At 41.7% G+C, this 9,931-nt stretch overlaps 1 protein-coding gene across 1 annotated transcript in view; it reads right to left on the minus strand.

The window, feature by feature from the left end:
• Positions 1-1,365, minus strand: part of FGL1 (fibrinogen like 1) — a 45,830-nt gene extending 44,465 nt beyond the window's left edge. The window contains exon 1 of the mRNA XM_019032784.3: positions 883-1,365. The gene's annotated coding sequence lies outside the window, so the exon portion shown is untranslated. The remainder of the gene's footprint in view (positions 1-882) is intronic.
• Positions 1,366-9,931: the final 8,566 nt, after the last annotated feature.

The raw sequence follows: 9,931 nt of genomic DNA on the forward strand, positions 1-9,931 counted from the left end.
ACACAATTTTGAAGAGAAATAGACTGATTACACTGAAGAAGCATGGTAAACAGTAGCTCATTACCTCTTGTTCCCCATGATGCTTCGCCTTTCCACACTCTCATTCCGGAGGTAGCCATAAGCAACTTCCACAACTCTGGATGTTCCAGACCCATGACTGGACTAATTATCTTTGGTCAGGGAGGAGCAGTACCTTTATCTTCCCATTTCAATGGATATAGTGATTCCAATCTTCTAACTAAAGTGGGGGGATTATTGGGACTTTCTCTATAATCTATCATGAAGGAATCCTCAGCGCACCCAGCATTTTGTCCAGTGCAATTTCTAGCAAAGGATCCTTTGGGGGCCCAATCTATAATTATTCCATAAGAATCATTTTGCAAAACTACTGCACCATCTGCTACACAGTCCTCCCAAGCAAGAATCTCTAGTTTTTCTGACCATTTTGGATTTCTTTTAGGACAAGCCAGTCCTTGAGGTTTGTAATTTTTTACTTTTAAATTTGACCGAAAATAACCATCCCCATAAGTTTTTACAGTCATGATAGGTTGGAAAGACATTCCACTCACTACGTGATAACTGGGTTGGGAACGATTATGAGGAGGTACATAGATTATCCAACTATGTATTTGCAATGGTAAACATCAAGGAGCAATTCCTAAACAAATTGGAGGGTATTCATACCAGTTACATTCATCAACACGCCCTCCTTCTCAGGCTGTGCAGGACAGTCATCATCAATCGGCCCAGGCATCCAAATACTATCATTTGTATAAACTTCAATAGGGGAATCCATCCAAGTAACTGGCCTAATTAAAGGAGGAAATGGAACAGAAGCCGGTATGTAAAATTTTGTTCAGTCCAGACAGAAGGGAGACTTACCGCCGCGGTAATTACCATCAAGGCAGCCAAGATCATATTACCCGGGATAATTGCCAGTTGTTTCTCCTTTAGGCTGCCCTCTGCCATTTGAGTCAGCTTCTTTATCTGTTCTCATGTCGGTGGTGTAGCCTGGCGAGTCTTCTCCATCTTCTGTTGTTTCTCTGAGACGCTCAGCTTCGTCATCTTTCTCAGTTCCCGAAAGGACAGGTCGGAGGGACCAGTTTTCTTCCTCTTTGGATTCTTCCCTTTCTTCTGTCCGGTCGGTGTAGGGTTCATTGTAGAATTTCAAATGTCTATTGGGTATCTAAATGGGTGTTTGATTGTCTCCTGGTGAAACACAAGCAAAAGCCCTTCCCCACGTCATAATTTGCCGAATTCCCAAGTTTTAGTTCTGGTATCCTTCCACCAGACCGTTTTTCCTTCATGTAAATGAACTTTCTGTCCAGAAAAGTGTTGTTCGTCTGCTGTGGAGACCTGATCTCTGGAAATGTTCAAAATATTTAGAGTCAAAAGGGCTAATTGTAACTGCCTATGGGGCGTGGTATACTCCTTACTACTTCCCCCTTTCTTTTGTTTTTCCAATTGTGTCTTAAGAGTCCGAATGGCCCTTTCTACTATGGCCTGACCTTGGGAATTATAGGGTATTCCTGTAGTGTGTACAAATTTCCATTGCTGAACAAAACTTTCAAAAGTTTTACTGCAATATCCTTGTCCGTTGTCCGTTTTCATTTTCTGTGGCACACTCATGACTGCAAAGCAAGATAATAAATGTCGTTTTACATGAGCTGTACTTTCTCCAGTTTGGCATGTAGCCCAGATAAACCAAGAGAAATTATCAACAGTGACATGCACAAGAGAAAGTTTTCCCAATGATGGGACATGAGTCACATTCATTTGCCAAAGAGCATTTGGTTTAAGCCCCCTAGGATTAACTCCAGGTTCTTGAGTAGCTAGCTGTAGCACCTGGCATTGTGGACAATGTTGCACTATATTTTTAGCTTGTTTCCAGGTAAATGAATATTTATTTTTTAATCCAGCAGCATTTACATGAGTTAATGAATGGAATTCTTGAGGCTCTGTTAAAACAGGTGTCACTAATAAATCTGCTTGATTATTTAATTGGGTTAAAAGTCCTGGTAAATTTGTGTGAGCTCGAATATGTGTAATATAAACAGGAAAATTTCGAACTCTAACTGCTTGTTGAAGTGAACTAAACAAAAAATTTAGCTGATCATCAGAAATATGTTTTATTAAAGCTGTTTTTACCATTGTTGTCGCCTGAACCACATAGGCAGAGTCAGAGACAATATAAACAGGTTGATCAAAATCTTCCAATACAAATATAACTGCTTGTAGCTTAGCTCTTTGTGCAGAATGAAACTGGGTTTGAATAACCTTTTCTTCTGGTCCTGTATAAGCTGCTTTTCCATTCTGAGAGCCATCAGTAAAGACAGTTACAGCCCCCTGCAAGAGGATAGAACTGGTTATTTTAGGTAAAATCCAGGTAGCCAATTTTAGGAACTGAAAAATTTTTGTTTCAGGGTAATGATTATCTATATGGCCAACAAAACCAGCTAAATTAGACTGCCATTCTGATAAATTTATAAAGGCTTGTTGAACCTGTGCTTTGTTTAAAGGAACTACAATTTTATCTGGATCAGTGCCAGTGAATCTAACTATTCTTAATTGGGCTTGGCCTATAAGAATAGCTATTTGATCTAAGTAAATTGAAAAAGTCCTAGTTGTACTGTGGGGTAAAAAAGACCATTCAACCAAGTCAGCATCTTGAATAATCACTCCTGTAAGAGAATGGAGAGTAGGAACACCAAGAGCTGTAAGGGAACACTAGGATCTATTCTACTGACTTGAGCACTTTGAATTTTTTCCTCAATTATTCTTAACAGCTGAAGCTGTTGCAGGCGTCAGAGTTCTTTTGCTATGTAAATTTGGATCCCCTCTCAGCAAAGCAAGCAAGTCAGACATCGCATAAGTGGCAATTCCTAAGGTGGGCCTTATCCAGTTAACGTCTTCTAATAATTTTTGAAAATCATTTAAAGTTTTTAAGGACTTCTTACGAATTTCTACCTTTTGAGGCTTAACTGTTCTCTCCTCCACCTTCATTCCTAGGTAATGATAGGGTGTAGTAGTTTGAATTTTATTTGGCGCTATAGCGAGAACTGTAAGCCCCACCATTTCTTGTAACATAGAAAAACATTTGATAACTCTATCCCTACTTGTAGCAGCACATAAAATGTCATCAACATAATGAATAATATTAACAATCAGGAAACTGATCCCGGACAGGCTGAATGACCTTCCCAACGAAAGTTTGACGAATTGTAGGACTATTTAACATTCCTTGGGGTAAAACTTTCCACTGATACCTAGTAGCTGGTTCCTTATTAATTATAGCAGATATTGTAAAAGCAAATTTTTCAAAGTCCTGGGGATCCAAAGGAATGGTGAAAAAACCATCTTTCGAATCAATTTTTTTTTTTTTTTTTGAGACGGAGTCTCACTCTGCTGCCCAGGCTGGAGTGCAGTGGCGCGATCTCGGCTCACTGCAAGCTCCGCCTGCCGGGTTCACGCCATTCTCCTGCCTCAGCCTCCGGAGTAGCTGGGACTACAGGCGCCTGCTACCACACCCGGCTAATTTTTTGTATTTTTAGTAGAGGTGGGGTTTCCCCGTGTTAGCCAGGATGGTCTTGATCTCCTGACCTCGTGATCCTCCCGCCTCGGCCTCCCAAAATGCTGGGATTATAGGCGTGAGCCACCGCGCCCGACCCAAATCAATTATTACCATCGGCCATTCTCTTGGAATCATGGCTGGGGATGGCAACCCTGGTTGGAGAGCCCACATCGGTTGAATGACTGCTCGTAGGTTGGTCAACATGCGCCATCTAGCGGATTTTTTCTGAATTACAAAAACCGGGGAATTCCACGGTGAGAAAGAAGGTTCAAAATGTCCTTTGTCTAATCGCTCTTTTGCTAGTCAATGTAATGCCTCCCGTTTTTGCTGAGGAAGCGGCTACTGATCAACCCACACAGGTTTTTGAGTTTTCCATTTCAATGGGATGGGCTTTGGAGGCTCAACAGTGGCCGCCCCTAAAAAGAGTACCCAATTCCTTTTTGGTCAAATTTAACTGTAGCTTCAATTGGCTGAGTTATTCCATCCGCATTCTTTCCTAATGTTTTTCCAGGAGTATACCCCAACTTAGTCATCATGCTTTGACTCTCTGAACTGTAAATCATAGAGGGAATGGTGATTTCTGTACCCCATTGTTGTAACAAATCTTTTCCCCACAAATTAATGGGAATGGCAGTAATTATAGGTTGGATGGTGCCTTCCTGTCCATCTGGTACTAAACAGTGTAAAATTGTAACACTCTGATAAACTTCAGATGCCATGCCTATTCCAATTAAACCCATAGAAGCTCTCTGTTTGGGCCATGTTTTTGGCCACTGATCCAGGGCTGTAACAGAAATATTACCGCCTGTATCGACAAGTCCTTCAAAGAGTTTTCCTTGAATCGTTATTGTGCACACAGGTCTATTTTCAGAAACTTGATTTACCCAATAAGTTGCTTTTCCTTTGCTATCAGTGCTGCCGAAACCACCTTCTCTTTTTACTGTACTTTCTCCTACGTAGGTAATAACAACAATTAGGTAATAAGGTAATAACAACAATTGAGCAATTCTCTCTGCCAGGCTTGCACTCCAAGGAATACTAGAACTAATAACCAATTGAATTTCTCCCACAAAATCTGAATCTATCACTCCAGTATGAATTTGAACTCCTTTTAAATTTAGACTAAATCTCCCTAAAACAAGTCCAACTGTTACCTCAGGTAAAGGGCCAAATACTCCAGTGGGCACCTTTTGAGGTGGTTCCCCTGGAAGCAGAGACACAGCTCTGGTGCAACATAAATCTAAAGCAGCGCCCCCTGTTGTAACTGGCACCAATTGTGTTACTGTGGTGGTTGGGCTAGAGGTATTTGTGTCACTTGAGGGATTAAGGGCACTGGTGCCCACTGACGGACAAACTGCTGGAGAGGGAATGCCCCAGTTTGGAGTGGGGCCTGAGGCTGGCCCGTCTTCCCATTTCCCAATTGCGCCTGCAAGGGTTGGCCATTTTCATCAAGTTTGGAGTGACACCGTTTAGCCCAACATTTACCCTTCTGGCACCTGGGACATAAGCCAGGTGGTTCCTTTGTTTGATTAGATCTGGATTGTTTGTTTGATTTGTTCTTATATTCCTTTTTTGTATTTCCAAATTGCCCACAGTTATAACAGTTGCCTGAAAAGTTTTTCACTGGACCTCCCACCTTTAATCCTGCCATGTTTTCAGCCATTATCATAGCCTTACGCATGATTCCACCAATCTATCACATGCCCTGATAAACTCATTGATTACATCAACTCCCACCAGAACCTTTCCTTTCACAGAGCGAATAGGTGATTGACACTCAGGGTTGGCATTTTCATAAGCCAACAATTCTATAATCACCTTCCTGGCACTTTCATCAGGGAGAGCCTTCTGAGCTGCATCTTGAAGAGGAGCAATAAAATCAGGATAAGGTTCTTTTGAGCCTTGTCTGACAGAATTAAAAGAGGGATAAGTAGTTCCCGGGTCCTGAATTTTTTCCCATGCCCTCCAGCAACAACTGCGAATTTGCTCAACGGCATCATCCTGAGGCACTAATTGCTGTTGTACAGTTCCTCATTGGCCCCCAACTCCCAACAGTTGTTCAAGTGAAATGGCAACGACAGGATTAGCAGCACGGTTTTTTTGATCTTGATTTTGAGCCTCATCGGTCCACCAACTTTTAAATTGAAGAAATTGAGAGGGCGAAAGAGTAGCTTTTGCTAAAATCTCCCAATCGTCGGGGGCCAATCGCTTGTCCTGAGTCACTGAGTGTAATAGTGACTGGACAAAAGGCGAATTGGGACCGTACTGACCAAAAGCTGCTTTGAGATCTTTAAGCAGCTTAAAAGAAAATGGTTCCCATACCGCCTGATGGGCACCACCCTGCTGCTGTGGGAGTTCCAAAACTACTGGAAACTGCCAGGCATCGGGATCTCCAGCTAACCTAGCCTGCCGAATAACCATTTGAAATGGTGATTCATTGACATTAGGTGGCAGTGCAGCCCTATGCTGTACTGGTGCTGCAAAACGTGTTCTTGATTCCTGAGCCCCTAATTTATCCATTCGTGAAACAGGGCAAATTTGAGATTCAAACCTCCAAGGCTCCAGGTTACATTGCCTTATTGGAGGCGGCCACTCCGGATGATCCCAATGAGGAGCCAAAGATTCCTCAAGGCCCTTCTTTGTTTTAAACATATTGGCATAAATAGCTTCTCTCTTTATTTTAGGAGCAGCTGGAGGTCCCACATGCTCCTCAAAAGAAATTAAGTCATCTCCAGGTTTGTCTGTACTTTCCTCAAAATCTTCTTCACTATCCCCTCCTCCTTCAACTTCCTTTATATTTATATTGGCGGCAGCACCGCCTTCCTCCGCTGGAATTCTTTCTGCGGGAGGATAAACCTCGTTTTCCGTTTGAAATGGTTCCAAGGCTGCTTTAACCATAGACCAGTCTGACCAGACCGTTAGAAGAATAAGTTTTCCTTCCTTATGAACTTGTTTTAAGGCAATTCCAACCTGCTCCCAATCTTTTAAATCCATGGTACCTTATTCAGGAAACCAAGGGCAATACTGCTCTACTGTTTGAAACAGAGTAATCAAGTTTTCTGTGCTAGGCTTTATTATCCCCCTCTCTAAGAGGAGTTTGATAAAGTGTAAGTAAGCAGAGTGCTTACTTTCCGATTGTCCCATGGTGTCCCTGGAATACTCCGAGCACACAAGCTTACCGCAAGGCTGACCACATGTTCTTGGGAGTCCCTCGACAGACTGGTCTCTGCAATGACCACGCTCAGGTGTAACTCCACCTGGGTACAAGGAGCCCACGCTGGGTGCCAAAGATGTAGGGGAACCAGCCCGCTATACCACATGCAGGTTCTCCCCTTCCCGGTGGAAACGAAGGAATGAGAAAAGAAATAAAGACACAAAGTTCAAGAGTTAACAAAAGTGGGTCCAGGGTTCCATCACAACACGGAAACTGCGAAGGCCTTGAGCTCTGGATTCCACTGATATTTATTGAGTACAATTCCTTTGATCCTATGGGCTGAGGGTGGGCAGATGGTTGGGTGATCATAGAGTGACCATGGGGAGAGGTGGCAGAGGGGCTAAACAGAACAGAACAGGGCGTGAAAGCAGACAGCCCGTCAGACCACAGGCCTGTGCATCAAAGGAGTGGTCCACTCCAAGAACCATCAGCAGAGCAGCAGAGCTCTCCGCCTCTGGGAACGAGCGAGAGACAGAAGACTTCCTCCTCATCTCTACCGCAGAGGACTTCTCCTCTTTTACAAGCAGCCTCCTGCTGTTCCCTTCTGGGGAATGGAGCAGGGGTCGCTTCCCTTCCCACAAGACCTTTGTTCAGGGACTCAAGTGGGAGGTTGAGCAATAAGCAAGCTTTCTTGTTCAGAGGCTCTGCACACTTCCTGCGGTTGTTTGTTCCACTCTGTGGTCAGTCAAGCAAGCTCACCGCCTGATTCTTATGTTGTTGGACTAAGCACAGGCTATTCTTATGATTCATGACTATATTAATAAAGCACTATTCTAAAGCATATATTGTTAATCCTTAAACAGGCACACTGTAGGCCGGCCCTCGACTACCTCGGCCCACATCCAAGCCCCTGTTTTGACCCACAAACCTCTCCTCTATACCAGTGTGTTTCACCTGCTATCAGAGTTTTACTTGTTTCCTTATCTAGATTGGGGAGTCTTGGATAGACTGGCCTGCCATCCAACATCCTTGGTTTTTAGCCCTGGAGATTATTTAGTTCTTCTGGTAAGGAGAGGGCATTTTCTCTTACCTGGTTAATCTGAATTCATGCGTGTTTTGCTAGTTCTTCCCTGACTTTGGGATCTTTCTCATGGAAGGAGAAATGCAACGTGGAAGCCTTTTTATGGTAAAATAAAAAATTATAAGGCCAAGGTGGGTGGATCACAAGGTCAGGAGATCGAGACCACCCTGGCTAACACGGTGAAACTCCATCTCTGCTAAAAATACAAAAAATTAGCCAGGCGTGGTGGCGGGTGCCTGTAGTCCCAGCTACTTGAGAGGCTGAGGCAGGAGAATGGCTTGAACCCGGGAGGCGCAGGTTGTAGTGAGCTGAAATCGTGCCACTGCACTCCAGCGTGGGCGACAGAGCGAGACTCTGTCTCAAAAAAAAAAAAAATTATAATATGTACAGCTGTAGCTTTCCTACATAATGCTGTGAATTTAACATGAATCATTGTAACCCCAATCATGCCACATACTCCTCTACTAGTCCGTATGGATGCATATTACAAATCTAGTTGTCACCTGCAGCTCTCTTTATTTCTGTGAATAAAAACTTATTTGACCCAGAAACCATCTTTTATAAAATCACTCCAGATTATTCCTTATAACCATGACAATTTTGAGTCCTTATTTCATATCATTTTGTTTTGATTAACGGCGTTTTTAAAGTGAAAGCTGAGGTTTAATTTTCTTGCCTTTCTAACATTTTTCCTATGAATTAGGAAATAAAATCTGTATCAGCCCATATTTCCATATTTTTGGAACTCCCTCACCTAATTATCCAATTTTTCTACTTAATTACAAACATATATCTAGTTACATAGTTCTGGTTTAACTGTTTTGGTATAGGGTTGGTGGGAAACAAGGAAAAAGATATGGATTACTTTCCTTGTAGTTTTTAGAAATTGTTACTCATATCTCTTTGTTTAAACCTCTCCAACTTGGTGTGTCTTGGGAAGGAAGAAATTTACTCAAGATTTTACTACATGATTGCAGCTTTGACCAGATTTTCAGTGAATAGAGAAGATGATGTAAAAACATACATACAAGAAAAATACAGGAAGAATCATGTAGTAATCACAACTCTGTAGAAGTAAAGCCATGTGAAAACTGATGAAATGCAACTATAGATGAAATTGTCAGAATCACGAAGGTTACATCCATTAAATGAGTGATTTTTGAAAGAAAAGAACATAAATTGGTTATGAAGGAAGAGGCAGCTCAGACTGTTACAAACGTTAATATCGTATGTCGACAGCAGTAATTAGGTATTTTCAAATCTAATAATAAAGAATCAAAACTAGGCAGTAATGAGAGATGTTCTGGTAATTAGATCTGGGGAAAACAAAGCAAGGTAAAAAGAGCCTTGAAACATTACTTACGCATGTGGATTTGATAGAATTCGTTGACATAATTATACAATGGCTGGTTGATTAGATTATATACATCAACTTTTAAGTTTTTGAGCAAAAGAATTATGGAAGAAAAATCTCCCTCCCCAAACTCCCGAGGATGCTTGGCAATCAATGTCAGGAGACATTTTTGGTTTTTACGATGGACAGGGGTTTGCTCTAGGTATACAGTAGGTAGAGGCCAAGGATGTTGCTAAACCTCCTGGAATGCACAGAACCGCCCCACAACAAGAATCACCCAGCCCAAACTGTCAATAGTATCAAGGTTAAGAAACTCTGGGCTAGATTAAAAGGTAGAGAAGTTAACAGTGCTAAAATTTAACCAAAAGGTGTAAGAACTAGGTCAGAGGCCTCCAATTAGTCGTTTGTTTGGCATGACCAATCTCTTCTTCCATTAAGTTACCCAGAAAGCCAAGTTATATTTTTCAGGAATATTCAAAAATTAATTTTACATTCTGCTCTTAATAAATTTGGGGTTAATACCCATTAAAATGGATGAATCGCAGAAACACAATGTTGAGTGAAAAAAGCAAGTAAAGCAAAAATATATTCAGTATGATATCATTTATATAAAGCTTGAAAACAAGCAAAATAAAACATATTATTTAGGGATATCCATAGTTACATGAATAAAATGAAGGAATTCAATAACATTGAATTCCGGATAGTATTTATGTCTGCAAAGAGGAAAGAGTTTGAAGAAAATGTGGCAGGGAGTAGTCCTTAAACATC

This window comes from Gorilla gorilla, chromosome 7 (genome assembly GCF_029281585.2).
Source record: "Gorilla gorilla gorilla isolate KB3781 chromosome 7, NHGRI_mGorGor1-v2.1_pri, whole genome shotgun sequence".
Taxonomy (NCBI): Eukaryota; Metazoa; Chordata; class Mammalia; order Primates; family Hominidae; genus Gorilla; species Gorilla gorilla.